This window comes from Capra hircus, chromosome 4 (genome assembly GCF_001704415.2).
Source record: "Capra hircus breed San Clemente chromosome 4, ASM170441v1, whole genome shotgun sequence".
Taxonomy (NCBI): domain Eukaryota; kingdom Metazoa; phylum Chordata; class Mammalia; order Artiodactyla; family Bovidae; genus Capra; species Capra hircus.
The window spans coordinates 118264480-118290443 of record NC_030811.1 but is presented as its reverse complement, the minus strand read 5'-3'; positions in this window follow the sequence as shown (position 1 = coordinate 118290443).

Sequence of the window (25964 nt, the reverse complement as noted above, 5' to 3'; positions counted from 1 at the left end):
GATACAGTGCTTCTCCAAAATACTGTAGCACCAAATTTAGCCTGTCTCACCTCAGGTGTTTGTTTGGTGTTTTCCAAGTGTTGACGGTTTTGGTTTATTTACTTTTCTCTCATTTTATGCTCAAACAAATATCTGAGGCAACAAGGCCTGGTATTAATTGTGCAAGTGACATCCAAAGCTCAAAGTGTTTAACTGATGTCCCAAGGCAGCACAGCTTGATGTGTGGTGCCCCTGGGACAAGAATTCTGTACCTCATTCTTAATTCAGAGTCCACGTCCTCTACTGTGAAGTGTGCTAGCACTGTGACTTACCATCCTCAAAACTTCCTTTTTGTGGTAATATTAAATACACACCTTGAAAAGTATTATTTGTGAAGGTTAAATGGTTCAACTCCTTGAGCTGAAAAGACATGCCATTCTCCTAGTGAAGACACAGCTGAAGGAAATGCCTCTCATGCACTCCTTATGAGTGAGTCACATCTCAAAGAATCAACACTGTTGCCATTAGCTTCCTGTCATTCCAGTATCTCTTGCCTGGAAAATCCCATGGGCAGCCAATGGGGGTCACAAAAGAATCAGAGATGATTTATCAACTCAACAACAACATCATTAGCTTGCCTCAGAATTATTTGGAGTGGTTGTTAAAGCAGGTTTCTGTGTCTTATCCGCAGAGTTTTGGAGTCAGTAAGTCTAGGCTGTGCCTTCCAAATGTATCTAACATGTGCTGATAACAGAACCACACTTGGACAAACTCTTTGTTACTATTGGTTAATATTTTGTGTCAAGTTGACTAGACTACAGTGCCCAGATATTTGAAAGAAACCGAAAGTCACTCAGTCGTGACCAACTCTTTGCGACCCCATGAAATTCTCCAAGCCAGAATACTGGAGTCGGTAGCCATTCCCTTCTCCAGGGGATCTTCCCAACCGAGGGATCTAACCCAGGCTTCCCACATTGCAGGTGGATTCTTTACCAACTGAGCCACCAGGGAAGCCCAGATAGTTGATCAAACATTATTCTCAGGTGTTTCTAAAGTGAAAATGTTTCTGGATGAGATTAACATCTAAATAAGTACACTCAGTAAAACAAACCAGCCTCCTGGATGTTCATGGCCTTCAGCCAATTAGCTGAAGAACAGAATAGAACATGAAGTCTGACCCTGCCCTGCATTCGAGAGAATTCCTGCTGCCTGACTGCTTCAAACTATGGCAATGTCTTTTTCCTGCCCTCAGACTTGGACTGCAAAGACATCATCAAGTCTCTTAGGTGGCTAGCTTGCTGGCTTAGCTTGCACATCTTGGGATGAGTTGACCTCCATAATCTTACATATACATATGCATATATATATATGTATATATATATACACATACATACATATACATACATACATACACACAAGCATCATATTAGTTCTACTTCCCTAGAGAGCCTGACTAATATACTGCCACTATAGGAGACTTGTCCAAGTCACAGTGGATATTGGAAAGGTGAGATATGCTGATATTCAAAAGGAGGATGACAGAATTAAAAAAAAAAAAAAAAGGGAGCCAAGTAAGCAGCAGAGCCAAAGCTTGGAAATCCACAGGCTTTCAGTTTCTGTGCAGACATTCTTGTTTTTCCCCCATAGCTCTTGGTAATCAAAATAACCATTCACAGAATGCATTTGTCAACCCAGCTGTATTTGAGGGATTTTTTTTTTTTTCTCACAGAAATGAACTTCTCTCTAAACAAGCCCCTTCTCAGCTCCCACCCTAGATTATTTTGAAAAGAATATTGATTACATACTATGCAGCTGCAGTGCATGGATTTTCCCACCCTTCAGCTGGGGCTGCCGCTCAGTCTCCTCACCACCTCCCCATCATTGCTCACCTTCTTACTCTTTACTCTTCCTCAGCCTTTCTTTCTCCTGTTACAGAAGAAACTGCCTTATGCCATGCTATTGCTTTTCTGTCTCTTCCACTGATTTTGAACACTTAAAGGCCTAGTCTATGTTTCTTCATGTTTGTGTTCTCTGTACTTGTCCATGGAATTATACCTGACAGATTTTGCATGTGCAGGGATGCGGCTGAAAAATTTCAAGAATTAATGTGGTTTCAGTATCAGAGACACCATATATACTTGATGATGCTAAACTCAGTGAATAAGTGAATAAACTAATGAATATGATTATTATTTAAATTTAAAACTTAAGCAAAGAGAGTCAGGGTGATATGCTAATCTAATCCTGAGTTTAGATTAATATAAGTGGGAATTTAGTAAGTTACTAAAACTCTCTCACTTCAGTGTTGTTATATATAAAATTAAGGCAATGCCAGTGCTTCTCACAGAGGAATATTATCTGTGTCAAGGGAGATAAAACACAAAATCCCTGAGACCAGAATCTAACCAGCATTTAAATATTAGCAATTATTATTTATAATTTAATTTCCAATGACCTATAAATTGCTTTGTCTGCTCTAAGAAGCATCTCTCACTATTCTGATCAAGGGTTAAAAGTAACAAGACTGACTGTCAAAATTTGAGGTTATTCTTCTGAATTCAGAATAACTTGACTCCTGTGAAAGGTTGGCTTAATTTTTGCAATAGTTTAAGAATCAGATCAAACATACATATATATATATATAAACTTTTATATATATGTAACAAACATATATATATAACAAACCTATATGAAATAACATATATATATAGCACATATATATAACATATATATAACATACATATATATACATATACATATATATATACATATACATATATATATATATATATATATAGTTGAATATGCTTTCTTCTCTATATGAAAATATCCTCAGCCAGAGGTGGGCATATGAGTGGAGAACCTTTGGGATGATTATCAAAGATGCAGTTCACAAGATATATTACAAATGAGCTAATAAATTTTCTTAAACTTTGTCAATTCTGAGACTCCTGTATGTTCCAGATATGAAGACTTTGAATAATGTTAATCTTAGGCATCATCCTGGAAGTCTTCCCCTTGGCAGCTCTGCATCTTCAAGTCACTGGACATGTGATGAGGAGTGATGGCCTCAGCAGAGCATGTAACTTCATCTTGTATGCACCCTGGTTTCCATCTGGTGGATTAGGAGCCATTTAATTAATTTCAGTGTTCCCGTATGGCATAATACTTGCCAGGAAGATGTTCCATGATGCAGAATTTCTAATGACTATTAAGATATCCCATAGAAACCCTGATACAGCTTATAAATCTGTTAATCATGCATTAAAGATTTCTCAGTATCATTAAAGATGCTTAAGAGGCTTTTTTTTTTTTTAAGTTCAGAGGAACAAACAATGATTAGATAAATCAGAAACAGTTCATCAGGAGCACAAAGTTTACATTTAGAATTGATATCTAGCGGTAGATTTTAGATATGAAATGGCAGAATCTAACTCTTGAAATAGATAATGGAATTTTTAGGAATCTTGGGATACACACTCTAATTTTTAGCTCCTCACTAGGCACTGAGATACTTAGGAGCAAGTTACGAAGTACATTTCTCTCTTCATCCTCCAGAAATGCCATTACTTTACGCTCCTTAAGGCCTGTTCTCAACTCAGGGAGCTCTGTATTGGCATTTTAACATAGGCCTTTATTTGCTTATCATAAAAATAAACCAAAATTGAAAGTGAGAAAAACTCTTCTAAAGCAATGCTTTTACCACTGTTAATACTATTTTTAAAACTGTAGGAAATGGAGTGTAAGTTACTCCAATGTGTGGCCTCTCTAAACTCTGGAAATCCACACACTCCATGATCTTTATGCCTTGAACACTCTGCTGAATACTCAATGCCCAAGTTCTAACCTGCCAATTCCCATTCATCCACCAGGCCTCAGCTTAGATTCTTCCATACGAACACAGAGAGCCTTACTTCATTCACTCTCAAGTGTTAGATATTTTCCTACATCATCTACATTTGTCTGCATCCCAGTGTGTTTTTTTTTTAAGTTAATTTATTTATATTAATTGGAGGCTAATTACTTTACAATATTGTGGTGATTTTGCCATAGATTGATTTGAATCAGCCACGGGTGTACATGTGTCCCCCAGTCCTGAATTACCCTCCCACCTCCCTCCTCACTCTATCCCTCTGGGTTGTCCCAGTGCACTGGCTTTGAGTGCCATTTTATGCATCAAATTTGAACTGATCGCCTATTTCACATATGGTAATATACATGGTTAAATGCTATTCTCTTTACCACAGCTTTCCTATCCATTCATCTGCTGATGGACATCTAGGTTGCTTCCTAGCTATTGCAAACAGTGCTGTGATGAACATTGCGGTACACATATCTCTTTCATTTTTGGTTTCCTTGTTGTATATGCCCAGCAGTAGAATTGCTGGGTGAAAAGGCAGTTCTATTTCCAGTTTTTTAAGGAATCTCCACACTGTTCTCCATAGTGGTTGTACTAGTTTGCATTCCCACCAACAGTGTAAGAAGGTTGCCTTCTATCCATACCATCTCCAGCATTTATTGTTAGCAGAGTTTTTGATAGCAGCCATTCTGACGAACTTGAGACGGTACCTCATTGTGGTTTTGATTTACATTTCTCTGATAATGAGTGGTGAACATCTTTTCATTTGTTTCTTAGCTATCTGTATGACTTCTTTGCAGAAATGTCTGTTTAGTTCTTTGGCCAATTTTTGATTGGGTCATTCATTTTTCTGGTATTGAGCTGCATGAACTGCTTGCATATTTTTTAGATTAATTATTTGTCAGTTGCTTAATTTGTTATTATTTCTCCCATTCTGAAGCCTGCCTTTTCACCTTACTTATGCTTTCCTTCATAGTGTAAAAGCTTTTAAATTTAATTAGGTCATATTTGCTTATTTTTGCTTTTACTCTGGGAGATGGGTCATAGTGGATCTTGTTATTTATGTCAGATAATGTTCTGTCTATGTTTTTCTCACAGAGTTTTATAGTTTCTGGTCTTACATTTAGATCTTTAATCCATTTGAGTTTATTTTTGTTCATGGTGTTAGAAAGTGTTCTACTTTCATTCCTTTACATGCGGTTGAGCAGTTTTCCCAGCACCACAAGACATTGTCTTTTCTCCATTTTATATTTTTGCCACATTTGTCAAAGATACGGTGTCTATAGGTGCATGGATTCATCTTTGCACTATTTTTTTTCCATTGATCTATATTTCTGTCTTTGCACTGTACTGTCTTGATGACTGTAGCTTTGTAGTATAGTCTGAAATCAGGCAGGTTGATTTCTCCGGTACCATTCTTCTTTCTTAAGATTACTCTGGCTTTTTGAGTTTTTTTTGTATTTCCATACAAGTTGTGAAATTATTTGTTCTAGTTCTGTGAAAAATACCATTGGTAGCTTGATAGGGATTGCATTGCATCTATAGATTGCTTTGGGTAATATACTCATTTTCGCTATATTGATTCTTCCAATCAATGAACATGGTATATTTCTCCATCTATTTGCATTATCTTTTATTTCTTTCATCAGTGTTTTTTAATGTTTTCTATATATAGGTCTTTAGTTTCTTTCAGTAAATTTATTCCTAGGTATTTTATTATTTTTGTTGCAATGGTGAATGGGATTGTTTCCTTAATTTCTCTTTCTGTTTTCTCATTGTTTATGTGAATGCAAGAGATTTCTGTTTCTTAATTTTATATCCTGCAACCTGGCTACATTCATTCATTAACTCTAGTAATTTGCTGGCACTGTCTTTAGGGTTTTCTATGTAGAAGATCATGTCATCTGCAAACACTAAGAGTTTTACTTCTTTTTCAATCTGGATTCCTTTAATTTCTTTTTCTTCTCCGATTGCTGTGGCTAAAGTTTCCAAAACTATGTTGTTAAATAATAGTGGTGAGAGTGGGCACCCCTTGTATTATTTATGACTTTAGGGGAAATGCTTTCAATTTTTCATCATTGAGGATAATATTTGCTATAGGTTTATCATATATGGCTTATTTTTATGTTGAGGTATGTACGTTCCTTCTATGCCTGCTTTCTGGAGAGTTTTATCATAAATGGGTGATAAATTGTGTCAAAGGCTTCTCTGAATCTATTGAGATAATCATATGATTTTAATCTTTCAATTTTTTAAATGTGGGGTATCACATTGGAGGTGATGGAATTCCAGTGGAGCTATTTCAAATCCTGGAAGATGATGCTGTGAAAGTGCTGCACTCAATATGCCAACAAATTTGGGAAACTTAGCAGTGGCCACAGGACTGGAAAAGGTCAGTTTTCATTCCAATCCCAAAGAAAGGCAATGCCAAAGAATGCTCAAACTACTGCATAATTGCACTCATCTCACACGCTAGTAAAGTAATGATCAAAATTCTCCAAGCCAGGCTTCAGCAATATGTGAACCGTGAACTCCCTGATGTTCAAGCTGGTTTTAGAAATGGCAGAGGAACCAGAGATCAAATTGCCAACATCTGCAGGATCATGGAAAAAGCCAGAGAGTTCCAGAAAAACATCTATTTCTGCTTTATGGACTATGCCAATGCCTTTGACTGTGTGGATCACAATAAACTGTGGAAAATACTGAAAGAGATGGGAATAGCAGACCACCTGATCTGCCTCTTGAGAAATCTGTATGCAGACCAGGAAGCAACATTTAGAACTGGACATGGAACAACAGACTGGTTCCAAATAGGAAAAGGAGTATGTCAAGGCTGTATAGTGTCACCCTGTTTATTTAACTTATATGCAGAGTACATCATGAGAAACGCTGCACTGGAAGAAACGCAAGCTGGAATCATGATTGCCGGGAGAAATATCAATAACCTCAGATATGCAGGTGACACCACCCTTATGGCAAAAAGTGAAGAGGAACTAAAAAGCCTCTTGATGAAAGTGAAAGAGGAGAGTGAAAAGTTGGCTTAAGGGTCAACATTCAGAAAATGAAGATCATGGCATCCGGTCCCATCACTTCATGGGAAATAGATTAGGAAACAGTGGAAACGGTGTCAGACTTTATTTTGGGGGGGCTCCAAAATCACTGCAGATGGTGACTGCAGCCATGAAATTAAAAGACACTTACTCCTTGGAAGAAAAGTTATGACCAACCTAGACAGCATATTGAAAAGCAGAGACATTACTTTGCCAACAAAGGTCCGTCTAGTCAAGGCTGTGGTTTTTCCTGTGGTCATGTATGGATGTGAGAGTTGGACTGTGAAAAAGGCTGAGCACCGAAGAATTGATGCTTTTGAACTGTGGTGTTGGAGAAGACTCTTGAGAGTCCCTTGGACTGCAAGGAGATCCAACCAGTCCATTCTGAAGGAGATCAGCCCTGGGATTTCTTTGGAAGGAATCATGCTATAGCTGAAGCTCCAGTACTTTGGACACCTCATGTGAAGAGTTGACTCATTGGAAAAGACTCTGGTGCTGGGAGGGATTGGGGGCAGGAGGAGAAAGGGACGACAGAGGATGAGATAGCTGGATGGCATCACGGACTCGATGGACGTGAGTCTGAGTGAACTCCAGGTGTTGGTGATGGACAGGGAGGTCTGGCGTGCTGTAATTCACGGGGTCACGAAGAGTCAGACACAACTGACACTGAACTGAAGTGAACTGATCACATTGACTGACTTGCAAATATTGAAGAATCCTGCATCCCTGGGATAAACCCCAATTGATCATGATGCATGATCTTTTTAATATGTTATTAGATTCTGTTTGCTAGAATTTTATTGAGAATTTTTGCATCTATGTTCATCAGTTATATTGACCTTAGTTTTCTTTTATTATGGCATCTTTGTCTGGTTTTGTTGTTGGGGTGATAATGGCCTCATAAAATGAGTTTGGAAGTTTACCTTTCTCTGCAATTTTCTGAAAGATTTTGAGCAAGATGGGCATTAGCTTTTCTCCAAACTTTTGGTAGAATTCAACTGTGAAGCCATCTTGTCCTGGGATTTGATTTGTTGGAAGATTTTTAAATTTTAATTTCAATTTCCATCCATGTGATGGATCTGTTAATATTTCCTCTTTCTTCCTGTTTCAATTTTGGAAGGTTATATTTTTCTATGAATTCTTCCATTTCTTCCAAGTTGTCTTTTTTTTTTTTTTTTTTTTTTTTTTTTTTTTGGCGTATAGTTGCTGATAGTAGTTTCTTATGATCCTTTGTATTTCTGTGTTGTCTGTTGTGATTTCTCCATTTTATTTACAATTTTGTTGATTTAGTTCCTCTCCCTTTTTTTTTTCTTGATGAGTCTGGCTAATGGTTTGTCTATTTTATTTATCTTCTCAAAGAACCAGATTTTAGTTTTGTTGATTTTTTGCTATGGTCTCCTTTGTTTCTTTTTTATTGACTTCTACTCTGATTTTTATGATTTCTTTTCTTCTATTAACTTTGGGTTACTTAATTTCTTCTTTTGCTAGTTGCTTTAGTTGTAAAGTTAGGTTATTTATTTGGTGTTTCTCTTATTTCTTGAAGTAAGCTTGTATTGCTATGAACCTTCCTCTTAGCACTGCTTTTACTGAATCCCATAAGTTTTGTGTTTTTTGTTTTCATTTCACTTGTTTCTATGCATATAATGACTTCCTTTGTTATTTCTTCCATGATCTGTTGTTATTCAGAAGCGTGTTTTTACGCCTCCATATGTTTGTGTTTTTAATTGTTTTCTTTCCAGTAGTTGACATCTTATCTTACCACACTGTGATCAGAAAAGATGTTTGAAATTATTTCTTTTTCTTTTTCTTTTCTTTCTTTCTTTCTTTTTTTTTTTTTTCTTTTAATTTACCAAGGCTAGTTTTATGGCCCAGGATATGATCTATCCTGGAGAATGTTCTATGTGCACTTGAGAAAAGTCAATATTCATTGTTATGGTGAGTGAGTCAATTCCTAAGCAGGTTGATAAGAAGTCCCAGGATCCCCAAGGAGAGAAGGGTCAGGGGCTCTTGAGGAGGAGATGGGGTCTGGAATTCTCAAGGAGGAGGAAAGGATAAACTTTTTTTTCCCCCTCTACATTCCTTAGGATTATATAACAATAAGGTATCCTGCTTGAGGACACTTTCTGTAAAAAACCTTCTGGCTAATCCTGTTATCTTAAAATGTAAATTATGGGAGTGGGTCTAGTAAGATCTTCACAACCTCCAGGCATTCTTTTGATTCACTATAATGACTAATTAAAGGTATACAACTCCATTGCTAACACTAATGAGGGGGCACTCTTTCTGCCCTCTTCTGATGTCTATGTCAGAAGCTTTCTCTATCTCTTTTATACTTTAATAAACCTTTATTACACAAAAGCTCTGAGCAATCAAGCCTCATCTCTGGTCCCCGATTGAATTCTTCTCCTTCAAAGGCTTGGAATCCCAGCCTATTTTGTGGTTCAGCAGCAACAGTTCAATGGGATGAAATGTCCTATAGATTTCAATTAGGTCTAATTGGTTCATTGCATCGTTTAAATCTTGTGTTTCCTTGCTAATTTTCTGTTTTGTTGATGTATCCATAGTCTCCCACTATTATTGTGTTAGTGCTAATTTCCTATTTTATCCTTGTTAACATTTGCCTTACTTATTAAAGTGCTCCTATGTACGGTGCATATATATTTATAATTGTTATATCTTCTTCTTGGATTGATCCTTTGATCATTATGTAGTGTTCTTATTTGTCTCTTTTCACAGTCTTTATTTCAAAGTCTATTTTATCTGAGTATGAGTATTGTTATCCCTGCTTTCTTTTGGTCTCCATTTGCATGAAATATCTTTTTCCAGGCCTTCACTTTCAGTCAGTATATGTCCCTTGGTTTGAAGTGGGTCTCTTTTAGAAACTCATATATAAAGGGGTCTTTAAATAAATTTGTTTTCATCTACATATAGCTGGAAAACTCCCCGAGTACAGCCCATATCTCAGTCACTGCTCTGGCCTCAGATTGAGTGGTGTGTCTCCAAACAGTAAATGTTTTAATAAGTATTTGTTAAGTGACTGAATGAATATCTGATAATCATTCTAGAGAACATATACCATGTTAAACACCCTGCTCGATAACAAAATGCAAGCCATCTGTTGGGTTTGTTTGAAAGTGATACCAGCTTAGTGACAAGAGTTACCTCAATCTCAGTTGGCTAATTTAATCTGTGAGTCATGTCTGACTCTTGTGACCCAGTTCCAGACTTCTCTGTCCATGGGATTTCTCAGGCAAGAATATGGGAGTGGGTTTCCATTTCTTTCTCCAGGGGATCTTTCCAACAGAAGAATCAAACCTGGATCTCTCACACTGCAGGAAAACTCATTACCAGCTGAGCCACCTAAATACCCAAAATTTATTCATCTTACAATTGGAAGTGTAGCCTTTGTCCAGCATGGTTTCATTTTCCCCAGCTCCCAGCCCCTGGTAACCACTATTATACCCTTCTGTTCAAGAGTTCGGCCTTTTCACCTTCCACATACAAGTGATATCATGAAGTGTTCAACTTTCTCTGATATTTCACTTACAATAAGGCCCTCAAGTTTCATCCATGTTGTTGCAAATGGCAGATTTTCCTTCTTTTCATGGTTGAATAACATCCTGTTATATATACATATATATATGTATATATACACACATCAGTTCAATTCAGTCTCTCAGTAGTGTCCGACTCTTTGTGACCCTATGAATCACAGCACGCCAGGCTTCTCCGTCCATCACCAACTCTCGAGTTCACTCAGACTAGAGTCTGCACTTTCACAGCATCATCTTTCAGGATTTGAAATAGCTCTACCGGAATTCCATCACCTCCACTAGCTTTGTCCGTAGTGATGCTTTCTAAGGCCCACTTGACTTCACATTCCAGGATGTCTGGCTCTAGATTAGTGATCACACCATCATGATGATCTGGGTCATGAAGATCTTTTCTGACATACATTCTATTATATAAATATAAGTATGTATAAGCTAGTACACATTTAATTATATATCTGTTCAGTTCTGTTCAGTCTCTCAGTCATGTCCAACATTTTGCAGCCCCATGAATTGTAGCACGCCAGGCCTCCCTGTTCATCACCAACTCCTGAAGTCCACTCACACTTATGTCCATTGAGTCAGTGATGCCATCCAACCATCTCATCCTCTGTCATCCCCTTCTCCTCTTTCCCTCAATCCCATCCAGCATCAGAGTCTTTTCCAGTGAGTCAACTCTTCACATGAGGTGGTCAAAGTGTTGGAGTTTCAGCTTTCACATCAGTCCTTTCAATGAACACCGATAACTGATCTCCTTTAGGATGGACTGATTGGATCTCCTTGCAGTCCAAGAGACTCTCTAGAGTCTTCTCCAACACCACAGTTCAAAAGCATCAATTCTTCAGCACTCAGCCTTCTTCACAGTCCAACTCTTACATCCATACATGACCATTGGAAAAACCATAGCCTTGACTAGACGGACCTTATTTGGCAAAGTAATGTCTCTGCTTCTTAATATGCTATCTAGGTTGGTCATAATTTTCCTTCCAAGGAGTAAGTGTCTTTTAATTTCATGGCTGCAGTCACCATCTGCAGTGATTTTGGAGCCCCCAAAAGTAAAGTCTGACACTGTTTCCACTGTTTCCTAATCTATTTCCCGTGAAGTGATGGGACCAGATGCCATGATCTTCGTTTTCTGAGTGTTTAGCTTTAGACCAACTTTTCACTCTCCTCTTTCACTTTCATCAAGAGGCTTTTTAGTTCCTCTTCACTTTCTGCCATAAAGGTGTTGTCATCTGCATATCTGAGGTTATTGATATTTCTCCCAGTAATCTTGATTCCAGCTTGTGATTCCAGCCCAGCGTTTCTCATGATGTACTCTACATAGACATAATTAAGCAGGGTGACAATATACAGCCTTGACGTACTCCTTTCCTTATTTGCAACCAGTCCCTTGTTCCATGTCCAGTTCTAACTGTTGCTTCCTGACCTGCATACAGGTTTCTCAAGAGGCAGGTCAGGTGGTCTGGTATTCCCCTCTCTTTCAGAATTTTCCACAGTTTTTTGTGATCCACACAGTCGAAGGTTTTCGCATAATCAATAAAGCAGAAATAGATGATTTTCTGGAACTCTCTTGCTTTTTCGATGATCCAGCGGATGTTGGCAATTTGACCTCTGGTTCCTCTACCTTTTCTAAAACCAGCTGAAATATCTGGTAGTTCATGGTTCACGTATTGCTGAAGCCTGGCTTGAAGGATTTTGAGCATTACTTCAAGCGTGAAATGAGTGCAATTGTGCTGTAGTTTGAGTATTCTTTGGCATTACCTTTCTTAGGGATTGGAATGAATACTGACCTTTTCCAGTCCTGTGGCCACTGCTGAGTTTTCCAAATTTGCTGGCATATTGAGTGCAGCACTTTCACAGCATTATCATTTAGGATTTGAAATAGCTTAACTGGAATTCTATCACCTCCACTAGTTTTTTTGTAATGATTATATATATATATATATAATAGGATCATGGCTCAGATGGTAACCATCTAATATGTATATGTACACCAAATCTTCTTTATACATTTATCATGGTAAAGAATCCATCTGCAATGCAGGAGCCACAGGAGGTACAGGTTGGATCCCTGGGTCTGGAAGAGAGCAAGGCATTGCAACTCACTTCAGTATTCTTGCCTGGAGAATCTCATGGACAGAGGAGTCAGGGGGATGAGCTATAATTCATAGAGTCTCAAAGAGTCAGACATGACTGAAGAGACTTTGCAACACAGGCTATCTCTTTGTCTCCATACCTTCACCATTTTGACTAATGCTGCAATGAATATTGGACTGCAGATACTGTATTTATTTCTTTTGCATATACACCCAGAAGTGGAATTGCTAAATCTTTTGATGGTTCTATTTTTTATATTTTCCAGAACCTCCGTACTGTTTTCTATATTGGTTTCATCAATCAGTATTCTCACCAACAGTGAATAAGGATTTCCTTTTCTCAGCATCCTACCCAACACGTGCTTTGTCTTGTCATTTTGATGACAGCCAACTGAACAGGTATGAGATGATTTTTTATTGTGGTTTTGATTTGCATTTTTCTGATGATTAGTAATGCTGATCACCTTTTCATGTATCTGTGGCCATTTGGATGTCTTACCTGGAAAATATTCCTTCAGCTCCTCTACCAACTTTGATTAAAATTTGATTTGATTTTCTCTCCGTTGCTCAAGCGTGTCCAACTCTTTGAGACTCCATGTGTCTCAGGCTTCTAGAGCCCATCAGGCTTCTCTGTCTGTGATTTTACAGGCAAGAATACTGGAGTGGCATTCCATTCCTTTATCCAGGGGAACTTCCTGAGCCAGGTATCAAATTGGCATCTCTTGCATTGGCAGGCAGATTCTTTACCACTAGCACCACATTGATGCCCAAGATGTTGTACCTATTTTAGTTTCAATATTTCCAATATGAAATAACCTTATAGGTTTTTGCCCATGATAACATAATATTGACTATTAGCAAATGAAACTCTTAAACTTGTTTATATCTACTCTATTTCTGTGACTTAAACATAAGTTTATGTGTTTAAACATAAGTTTTTATACCTAAAGTAAGAATATTTAATTTTTTGTGGAGGAGAACTTGGGCTACAAAGAGCTGGGCATTCAGCTATTCAATGTATTAGTTACTATATGAACCTGACGTTGTTTCTGATAATTTTATTTCTGTTTCCTTAATTTTGTTTCAATGCATCTAATTTTCTTTCAATGTATCTAATTTTCTTTTTAAATTTATCTTTCATCATCTCTCTTTCCCACTTATCTCTGACTATTGTAATGTCTATATTTTTGAGTCAATTATAAAAACAAGGTTACTTCAGTTTTGACCATGCTATTTGTCCCCAAAATCATGTTTTTGAATTTGAAAATATAGAAACTTCTCCCTAGGATTCCATCACATAAATGTCACAAATCATCAGAAATTCACACCCCTTGCTGTTCCCTTTAGCCATGGTGTAGTGATCTTTCAGGACTTCACTCACACCCAGCTCACTTGTAGGGTGGGGTTCCATTTTGAATAAGTAGCCCAGGAAGACTGTAAGTGACCACTTCATGTCAATGTCCCATTCATAAAACAAGGAAGTCACTTTAAGAGAAATATTTTACTCTTTTCACTTGGAGCCATGTGTACAGAGGTCTTACTTAATGGAAGAAAGGCCATAAGAACAGTGAGCTCCATAGATATCCCTGTCTTTATTTAAGACAGATTATGAAGTTCAATTCTAAGAGTGCTGTCCAAAACAATGGAGATTTAGGTGACAAAATTAAGGAGAGAGGAGAGAATAAGAATGCAGAGGAATAGGTGGATGTGGAGTAAATCTCTCTACACAGATTCATCAGAGATACACCTTTAGACACAGAAGTGCATGCAGAACACCAGCTGAGAGTGGACAGGAACACCTGATCAGAAGAAAAGAATATATAAAACCAGGCAAAACTCAAAAGGATGAAGGAACTAGGGGGAAATACAGGAGTGTTAGTAGAACTGGACCTGCCCTCGGCAGGTGGGGGAACTAAAGCAGGGGTACAGTCCCCACATTGAAGCAACTGTCTGAGTCAGAAGAGAAACATTTAATGCTGAGAGAGAAACAGCTGATCTGTGGCAGTTGAAATGGAATGAGAATCAAACAGAACTTGCTGCAGCCATACAAACCATGGACAAGGACACAGGTCCACTAGAAGGTGCAGTGTCTGGGAGTTGGCGTTTAGGGATTATGGAGCAATTCTAAGGTGAGTGCTACTGATGACTATGTAGACATGGATCGAGGGGATGTGAGGGAGGAGATTGTGGAGGGAAATGCCTGTGGAGGAAAGCCAGGCAGCTTTGGAAGCAAGATGACACTGCTGAGTCACACATAGGGGTGGAGCCATCACCATAGCCTCTCTCTCTCCACGTGCCAGTATCAGCAGATGAACAGCAGAGAGGCTGACCCATCAAATGCTTTATGCACTGAGCTACAGAGTAGGACTCCACCCAGGTTGCTCCTCCAAGTGCCTGACACACCAAATCTTACCCTATACAAAGCTTACACAAACCACTGGACCAACCTTAGGACGGCAGAAACAAAAAGGAAGAAATAATTCAACTTTTAAGCCTGGGAAAGGTAGACCTCAAACACATCCAAAATATAATGCAAAGGCAGAGAAATACTAAACAGATGAAAGAACAAACTAGAAACACAGAAGTCCAAATAAATGAAGAGGGAATAGGCAATCTGCCTGAAAAAAAAATTCAGAATAATGATAGTAAAGATGATCAAAAACGTTGAAAATAAAATGGAGAAAATGCATTGATTAAAAAATACCTAGAAGAATTAGTGGATAAACATACAAACAACACAATTACTGAAAGTAAAATTATTCTAGAAGAAATCAATAGTAGAATATCTTAAGCAGAAGAAAAAAAAAATAAGTGAGCTAGAAAATAAAATTGTGGAAACAACTTCTGAAGAGCAGAATAAAGTAAAAAGCATGAAAATAACTGAGGACAGTCTCAGAGACATCTGGGACAATATCAAACACACCAACATTCGAATTATAGGGGCCCCGGAAGAAGAGAAAAAGAAAGGGTATGAGAAAAATTTTAGAAAGGATTATAGTTGAAAATTTTCCCAGTATGGAAAAGGAAATAGTCAATCAATTCCAAGAGGCATAAAGAGTCTCATACAGGATAAACCCAAGGAGAAACACACCAAGATAAATAATAATCAAACTAACAAAGACTAAACATAAAGAAATAATATTAAAGGCAGCAAGGGAAAAGCAACATGTAACAAACCCCATGTGTTTAACAGCTGATCTTTCAGCAGAAACTCTGGAGGCCAGAAGGGAATGGCAGGATATATTTACAGTACTCAAGAGAAAAAGTCTACAATCAAGATTACTGTACCCAGAAAGGATCTCATTCAAACTGATGGAGAAATAAAAAGCTTTTCAGACAAGCAAAAGGTAAGAGAATTCAGTACCACCAAACCAGCTTTATAGTGTGTTAAAGGGACTTATATAGTCAGGAAATACAAGAGAAGGAAAAAAAAAAAATCTACAAAATCAATCCCAAACAATTAAGAAAATGGCATAGGAGGATATATGTCAATAATTACTTTAAATGAGTGTGGATTAAATGCTCCAACCAAAAGACACAGAGTGGTTGAATGGTTACAAAAACAAGACCAATATATATGTTGTCTACAAGAAACCCACTTCAGTCCTAAAGACACAAGTAAACTGAAAGTGAGAGGATGGAAAAATATATTCCATGAAAATGGGAAGCAAAGAAAGCTGGAGTAGCGATCCTCATATTAGACAAAATAGACCTTAAAATAAATAATACTTCAAGAGATAAAGGAGGACACTACATTATTGAGAGGGTAACAGGCAGGAAGACCAGGGAGTCTCCAAATGTTAAAATAGTCTGCAAGTGTCAAACATTTTTTAAATCTCTCCCTTAAGCAGCAGGAGGAAATCAACAACAAGTGTCAGATTTTTTTTTTTTTCCTTCTCCATACAAAATTAAAACGAGGTTTTTCTATGTATATGTTTTTCTTAAGCTTTGTTAATGAAACTATGTATTTGCTTTGGAGTTTACCTTTCTTCAAAATGGCTCCCCCTAAGACTAACATTTTTTTTTTTTTCTTTTCTCAAACCTTGGGCTTATAATAGCTCAACAAACCAGGATTTATATCAATTGTTTAATGGCTGGAGGATGACACACCTCCTACCATCCTATCTCAAAAATGCATACTATGGGAGAGGGGCCTGGTGAAACTCCATCAACCTTGAAGTGTCTCTCTTATCTGTGCATGAAGCAAGTGATGAGTCCTGCTCTGCGGTATCATGGTGTCTCATAATGACTGAAGGCAGCCCCAAAAAGGGGCGCCTTGTTGGGGGTTTATACCTACTTGCCAATGCCAAGAGACACCCAATGTCCCTGTGAGGGGAGTGGCCAGAGATGGGCAAAACATGTGAACTGAACTTTTCTCTCATGGTCATCTTTTCCTGATATCTTTGACCATTTCATAATTCTGTAAGGATTTAGAGCTACTAACCTAAACTGTTGGGTCACAGACTTCCAGGGACTTGTGATCCATGCTGTTACTGTGTACTTTTACTTAGACCTCAAGCATGGTAGTCATAGAAATGCCTAGCCTTGCTAAGAGCCAAAAGTTACAAGAGCATGTGTGGGAGTGAGGCCTGAGCTCTAGCTCTGGGAATGTCTCTCAGTCTGGAGGTCACTCTCACAGGAGCCTGCCTCAGGGGCCAGCTACCTGAAAGTGAATCTTTGTCATGGCTGTGCCTCCTATCTATATGGATAAAAGCACTGCTGGTTACCATGAGGATTTTGAGGACGCAGACAGGGAATTGCAGGATCTGGTCAGATTGGAAGCACAGTGGACTTCTTCCTTTGTTAGTGTTAACTGTTAGTGGACCAGAGAGAGCTCTCTGATGTCTTTTGTCTCAACTCCTCAGATAGTATTTTCTGTGGCATCTGTGGAAATGAACTGGAAGAATTGGCTCTAATAGCATGCGGACAAAAATCACTCTTTCCTCGTTGGCCAACTCCACATCACCTCTTTTGCTCTACTGGTGTGGTGACACTCAGAAGGGACATCTTGATTGTTGTTCATCCCTTTATGACTCACCACTTCTACTGCAGTCAGGACTGTACTTGGGAATGTGCACAGGCACACGTAGGATGGATGCTTCCCCTAGGAGTCCTAGCTTGCAAAACATTCTGGGAAAACTACTCTGCTCCACCCCGAATGCATCAGAGAAAAGAGTAAATCAAACAAAGGTCTTGGTGATATGGAACTAAATCAGTCTGGGATGCTATCAGGTATACCCCTGGTGCATCTCCACCCCGCCTCAGTGGTTGAACTGAGAGGAACGAGTCAAATGTCTGAATCAGTAAGGGACAGAATAAGTCTGACCAGGGAAGGAAAGCTTCAGTGAAAAGTCTGTCTACACCCCCATCTAAAGTAGGGAAGGATGTTTCTTGTGGGAAAAAAGCCACAGCTGTGGATGTCACTTTTTTTATCTTGCAGAATGGAGCTAGCAGTTCAAGAACAATTCCTTTAAAGTGTATTAAAAACAACAACAACAACAACAACAACAAATGGGACAACTTTGATCCCTAGAGTTTAAAAAGACATGCCTGATCTTCTGTGATACTGAATGGCCATATGGCCATTGTATCACTTGGAAGATGGGGAACACTGGCCTGTTGAATGGTCTCTTAATTATGATACTGTTCTACAAATTGACCAGTTCCATAGAAACAAGAGAAATGGGTAGAAGTGCCATATGTGTTGCTCTTTGTCTCTCTCAAGACATGCCAGCCTTATGCCCTAAGGGTGCAGATTTGGGTGTGAAACCTTCAGGCCCTGTCTATTCTCTTACCCTGCCCCTGTATCTGGGGCTCCCAACTGAATAAGCTGAAAATCAGGGCACCCTTCCAGAAGGCACTGCCTCAGTCTAGGTAGTAATTCATAGTCCCAATTGTGGTCGAGACTATTTAGAGGATCCAAAATTAGATAGAAACCTTTTTGGGATTAACTACTTTATGACCTTACTTGGAAGGATGTGATGTATATCTCTGGAAAAACACTAACCCATGACTCATACTCTCAAGTTTTGAGGGAAGCTACTACTTTTGGAGATGAATGGCTTGAATGTGAGATAAGGGGAAAGAGGGAGCATGAAATAGCCCTTCTCCCTACTGGGAGCCAAGCAATTCCTATAACAGCCACTTTGTATTCTTTGTATTCAGAGGTATTCTTGTAGTACTCAAGTAAGCACGTACTAAGACTATGCTAAGTTTTCTGACATAAAACAGGGAGAGAAGGAAATCCTGGTAAATTCCTAGATAATTATGGGATGTTCTCTACAAGTTTACTGATGTTGATCTTGAAAGTTCAGAGGAATAAATGATCTTAAAAGATAGATTTCTCACTCAATGGGCTCCAGGTATCTGCCATAAGTTATGAAAACAGGCTTTTGGACCAAATTAGTTAAAAAATAAAAATAAAAAAACTGTTACAGCTGGCTCAGACTATATATTATAGTACAGAATATGAGATATGAGGAGGAAAATGAAAGGCAAAAAAGAACCAGACAAAAGACTGAAGCTGCAACAATTGCTGATGGACCTGCTCAGAAACAGGCTGAAAAAATTGCCCAGAGGGAGCCAGATGAAAAGTGATGGACTTGTTATTACTATGGAAAGGAGGGACATGTCAAATGGGATTTCCCTCAGGCATCTAAACCACCCCCATCTTCATGTCTGGTCTGCAAAGGACCATAGTGGAGAAGAGACTGCCCTCTGAGATGTAGGCCCCAGGTGTCAGACTCTCAAGACAATTGGGACTGAAGGTCCTCGGGGGTCCCCACATAAGTTCCCATCCTAATAACACCTGAGGAACCCTGGGTATTAGTAACTGTGAGGGGACAATCAGTCGATCTTCTTTGGGATGCTAGGGCAATGTTTTGCTCACTTAAGTTCCAGGTCTGCTTTCCTCCTGATCCACCACAGTAATGGGGCTGCTAGGACAAGCCAAATGCTATTATTTCAGTCATCCTTTAAGCTGCAGCTGGGACTATGTGCTGTTTACTCACGAGTTTCTGATCATGCCACAATTTCCCTCACCCCTTGTGGAGAGGGATATACTGAACAAGGTCCAGGCCTCTGTTTTCGTGAATATGGATACTGCTCTTTTTCTCCCATTAATTGAACAAAATATAAATCCTAGCGTGTGGGCTGATAAAAAAACCTATGGGTTGAGCACAAAATATTGTTCCTGTCTTTATCAAACTCAAAGACCCTCACCTATTTTCACATCAAAAGAGATATTCATTAAAGCCTGAGGTTCTAAGGAAGGGTTAAAACCCATCATTGAGAATTTAAAGGAGAAGGGGGTCCATACAACACTCCTATTTTGGGTGTAAAAAAGTTAAATGATAAATGGAGACTTGTTCAAGATATATGAATAATAAATGTCTAATCCTTATACTTTATTTTCTGAAATTCTTAAATGAGCCAAATATGACTTTAAGACAATTGAGAGGATTCTTGGGCATTACAAGCTATTGCCGCATTTGGATTCTGGGTTATGGGGAACTTGCCCAACCTTTATATAAACTTATAACTGAGACTCAGTAGGTCCAAACTGACAAGCTTCAAACTGCTTTATTAAAGGCTCCAAGTTTGAGCTTGCCTACAGGATCAGAATTTAGTTTGTTACTGAAAAAAGGCTATGGCCACATTGAATAAGGGTAATTGTGCTAATGCCTAAAGCTCATAAGTTTACTAATGGGCAAAATCTTACTGTACTGACTTCTCATGATCTTAAACTCTAAAGTTGATAGTGACAATGACTCCATCTTTAAAGCTGCTGTAACTCAAGGGGTGTCAAAATCTCTAGGAATAGAATATCACACTGTTCCTGGAGACCTCAATCTTCAGAAAAAGTTGAAAAGGCTACTGACATTATTAAAAAACACCCATGTAAGCCAACTCAGGTAACACAAGAGAGTTGGTTTAAAGTTTTACCTGTAGCTTTAATGAGGGCTCAAACTGCCCCTTAAAAAAGGGACTGTTTCTATGTATGACAGACTGTTTTTGCAAACAGTTATTGTCATAGATGATAAAGTCTTAGAACAATTTGACTGAGCTTTCAGATTTTCAACCTCCTCACGAATTGAAGGCTTCCTATGGTGGGTTTCTGCACTTCAAGGAAAGGACTTTCTTCAATTTTGTGAATACCTTCACCTCTTCTTGATCTGATGACATCTAACAATCCTAAAATGGACTGATATATCATATTGTACTTTAATTATGGACATAATGTGACTTTTCATTTTGATTAGGTTTTAACTTGGTTTGATGACTATTTTGCCTTCCATATGTGACTGTAAAATGGGGTTTGTTTCTATCTGTCCAAAACTTTTTAAGTTACAAAAGGTTGTTCAGGATCCTATGAGTGCCACAGTTTCCTCCAACTATTACTTGGGGCCATTGGATCAGAGAATTTCCATATGAGGGTTAAGAGAGTATGTTGCCTCAGTGGTTTAGGGACCATGCTCCTCAACAGCAGGAAGTAGTTATGGAATGAACATAATGTCTCTTTCCTTAGGCAACATAGTTCTGTTAAAATAAAAGGGGTAATGCCATCCTATCTCAAAAATGTATACTGTGGGAGAGGGTCCGGGTGAAACTCCATCAGCCTTGAGGTGTCTCTCTTATCCAATTAGTAGCTTTCTAACAGACATAAAACAATTTGCAAGGGGGGCACTCTCCATCCCACCTCCTGATGTCTATGCCAGAAGCTTTCTCTGTCCTTTTTAACTTTAAAAAATCTCTGCTACACAAAGGCTCTTGAGTGATCAAGCCTGGTCCATGGCTAGAAGAATATTAAGCTAAATCTTCTTCAAATATCAGGAACCCAATATCATATTGATCCAAATGATATCATATGATATATGATATCCAATATCTTAATGATCAAAGGAGCAATCCAAGAGGAAGACATAACAATTGCAAATATCTATGCAACCGACATAGGAACACCTCGATACATAAGAACAAACACTAACAAACATAAAAGGAGAAATTGACAGTAACACAGTAATAGTAGAAGACTTTAACACCCCGCTCACACCAATGGACAGTTCATCAAGACAGAAAATTAATAAAGAAACACAAGTGTTAAGTGATACATTAGATGAGGTGAATCTCATTGATATCTTCAGGACATCCCATCCAAATGCAGGAGAATACACCTTCTTCTCAAGTGCACATAGAACATTCTCCAAGATAGACCACACGTTGGGTCACAAATCAAACCTCAGTAAATTTAAGAAAATTGAAATTGTATCAGGTGTCCTCTCCAATCACAATGGTATGAGACTAGATATCAATTACAAGACAAAAAAAAAAAGCTGTAAGAAACACAAACACATGGAGATCAAGCTATAAGTTTCTAAATAACCAACAAGTTACTGAAGAAATCAAAAGGGAAATAAAAATATTTCTAGAAAAAAAATGATAATGTAAACATGACAAATCAAAACTATGGGATGCAGCAAAACCAGTTCTAACAGCAATACAATCCTACCTCAAGAAACACAAAAAGAACATCGAATAGACAACTTAACTTTACACATAAAACAACTGGAAAAAGAAGAACAAAAAATAAAATAAGCAGAAGGAAAAAAATCATAAAGATCTAAGCAGAAATAAATGAAAAACAAATGAAAGAAACAATAGTAAAGATAAATAAAACTAAAAGTTTGTTCTTTGAGAAGATAAACAAACCTGACAAACCTTTAGCCAGACTCATTAAAACAAAGAGAGAGAGAGAGAGTAGAATCAAATCAACAAAATTAGAAATGAAAGAGGAGAAGTTACAAGAGACAATGCAGAAATATAAATGATTATGAGACTGTTATGAAAAACAATATGACAATAAAATGGGTATCTTGGAAGAAATGGACAGATTCTTAGGAAAGTTCAATCTTCCAAGACTGAACCAGGAAAAAATAGAAATTATGAACAACACAATTACAAGCACTGAAATTCAAGCTGTGATTAAAAATCTCCCAAAAAACAAAAGCCCAGGCCAGATGGCTTCACAGAAGAATTCTATCAAAAATTTAGAGAAGAGCTAATGTCTATCCTTCTAAAACTCTTTCAAAAAATTGCAGAAGAAGGGACACTTCCAAACTCATTCTATGAGGCCACCATCACACTGATACCAAAACCAGTCAAAGACAACACAAAAAAAGAAAACTATAAGCAATATCACTGATTAATATAGATGCAAAAATCCTCAACAATATTTTAGCAAACAGAATTCAGAAACACATCAAAAGGCTAACACACCATGATCAAGGTGAGTTTATTTCAGGGATGAAAGGATCCTTAAACATACACAAATCAATCAGTGTGATACTCCATATTAACAAATTGAAAGAAAAAAACCATATGGTAATTAATCTCAATAGATGCAGAAAAAGTCTTTGACAACATTCAACACCCATTTATGATTAAAACTCTTAAAAAAATGGGTATAGTGGAACCTACCTCAACATCCATTCAGTTCAGTTCAGTTGCTCAGTCGTGTTTGACTCTTTGTGACCCCATGAATTGCAGCACACCAGGCCTCCCTGTCCATCACCAACTCCCAGAGTTCACTGAAACTCATGTCCATGCAGCCAGTGATGCCATCCAGACATCTCATCCTCACTCGTCCCATTCTCCTCCTGCCCCCAATCCTTCCCAGTATCAGGGTCCTTTCCAGTGAATCAACTCTTCACATGAGGTGGGCAAAGTATTGCAGTTTCAGCTTTAGCATCAGTCCTTCCAATGAACACCCAGGACTGATTTCCTTTAGGATGGACTGGTTGGGCCTCCTTGCCTCAACATATTAAAAGCCATATATGAGAAGCCTACAGCAAACATTATTCTCAATGGTGAAAAACTGAAGGCATTCCCTCTAAGATCAGGAACAAGACAAGTGTGTCCACTTTCACCACTATTATTCAACATAGTTCTAGAAATCCTAGCTACACCAATCTGAGAAGAAAAATAAAAGGAACCCAGATTGGAAAAGAAGTAAAGCTTTCACTGTTTGTAGATGACATAATATTGTACATAGAAAATCTTAAAGATAATAAACTTTACACTCAAATTGGATCAAAGACCTAAATATTAAGACCAGAAACTATAAAACTTTTAAAACTTTTAGAGGAAAACTTAGCCAGAACACTCAAAGACATAAAGCAAGATCCTCTATGAACCACCTCATAGAGTAATAGAAATAAAAACAAAAGTAAACAAGTGCGACATGATTAAACTTAGAAACATTTGCACAGAAAAGGAAACTATAAACAATGTGAAAAGGCAACCTTCAGAATGGGAGAAAATAATAGCAAATGAAACAACTGACATAGGACTTTCCAAAATACAAGCAGCTCATATAGCTCAATACCAGAAAAACAACCCAATCTAAAAGTGAGAAAAAGACCTAAACAGTTATTTCTCCAAAGAAGACATACAGATGGCTAAAAGATCCTCAACATGACTCATTATTAGAGAAATGCAAATCAAAACCACAACAAAATATCACTTCACACCGGTCAGAATGGCCATCATCAAGAAGTCTACAAACAAATCCTGGAGAGGGTGTGGAGAAAAGGAATGTTCTTGCACTGTTGGTGGGAATGTAAATTGGTGCAGCCACTGTGGAAGATGGTATGGTTATTTCTTACAAAACTAGGAATAAAATCACCATATGAACTAGCAATCCCACTCTTAGGCATATATCCTGAGGAAACCAAACTTGAAAAAGACAATTTTTGAGGCGGATGAACCTAGAACCTATTAAACAGAGTGAAGCAAGTCAGGAAAAAAAATAAAAATAAACTTCATATTCTAATGCATGTATGCAGAATCTAGAAAAATGGTACTGAACAATTTATTTACAGGGCAGCAATGGAGAAAGAGACATAGAAAATAGACTTATGGACATGGGGAAAGGGGAAGAGAGGGTGAGATGTATGAAGAGTGTAATATGGAAACTTACATTACCATATGTAAAATACATAGCCAATGGAAATTTGCAGTATGGCTCAGGAAACTCAAACAGGGGCTCTGTATCAACCTAGAGGGGTGGAATGGAGAGAGAGGTTCAAAGGGGGATATATGTATACCTATGGCCAATTCCTGTTGAGCATTGACAGAAAACAACAAAATTCTGTAAAGAATTTTTCCTTCAATTAAAAAAAAAAAAAAAAAACGGGCTCTGCACATACGGCTCTGAAGGAGGTGAGATTTGTGCTGCTATTGGGGATTGTGCTCTTTTTTTCAAGTGTAAGTTTTATATTGATCATGTTTATCATATAATGGTAATCCATTTTTTATGTTTTCTGAAGAATTTTAATTATTAAATAAATGTTCTTAAGTCAAAAAAAAAAAAAAAAAATTAAGGTAGTCTGGTAGCTCCTTATTAGCAACAAGATAAACAAAGGGCTAGATATAAATTTACCAGAGAAAACCAAGAAAGGGACTACTAAAAAGAGTCCAACTAGGGTCAGAAAAAACTCTGAAAGACTGACCTTGAACACTACTTATATGAGAGTGCCTAGCATCAGTTGTGCCAGAAATGGAGCAATTTATCTGCCCGTGCATTGTGAAAAGCAATAGAATAACTAGATGACAATTAGTGGAGCCTAACATCTGTCATATCCTAACTATGTTCTTATTTTCATTCTGAATTTTAATTGAACATTCTCACCTTTTAAATTTTTATTCTATTTAAATGTGACAGAAATCCTTTTTGTTCCTTTATTTTTATTCATACATTCATTATACTTATATTTTTAAATTAGTTGTGCAAAAAAAAAATGTGTCCTTTGATTTTTCTTGAGATTTATTTTCCATTGTAATCTCTGCTGTTATTTTACTTATATTCTTTATTCTATTTTTAATAGCTACAGGCAGCATAACATGGATATCATGAAGAAAGACAGAGTCAACCAAAACCAATGCCATTCCAGAGAGAGTCCACATGCCAAAGGCTGCCCATTTAACACCCGACATCAGAAGTTTCACACTGTGGGTAAACAGACTTTACTGGGAGTCACAGGTTTTGTAATCAGTCCCTGACTACAAAGGGCTATTATACAGATAATTTTTCCATACTAGCACTACAGCTTCAATTCTCTCTTTTTGGTGGGTCAGGCAATATTGTTTATTGATTCCTATTTAGCATGTCCAGTACTTGAAGGGCAGATACATGCCTCTGTTTTATAAAGCTGTATAGAGGAAAATTTCCCCAGTCAGACACATTAAGCAACTCTATTATATATTCAGGTAAAATAATAAACTTATTTCACGTATTTGAACATAGTAATTTTCACCTAAACTTTCACCTTAATCCCACCAACCTTTGCATTCTTAGTTGTAACGTATTAGGATTTTACCAACAGAATGTGTTTCTACAATACTAATAGGGATATGTTTCCACTAGGGC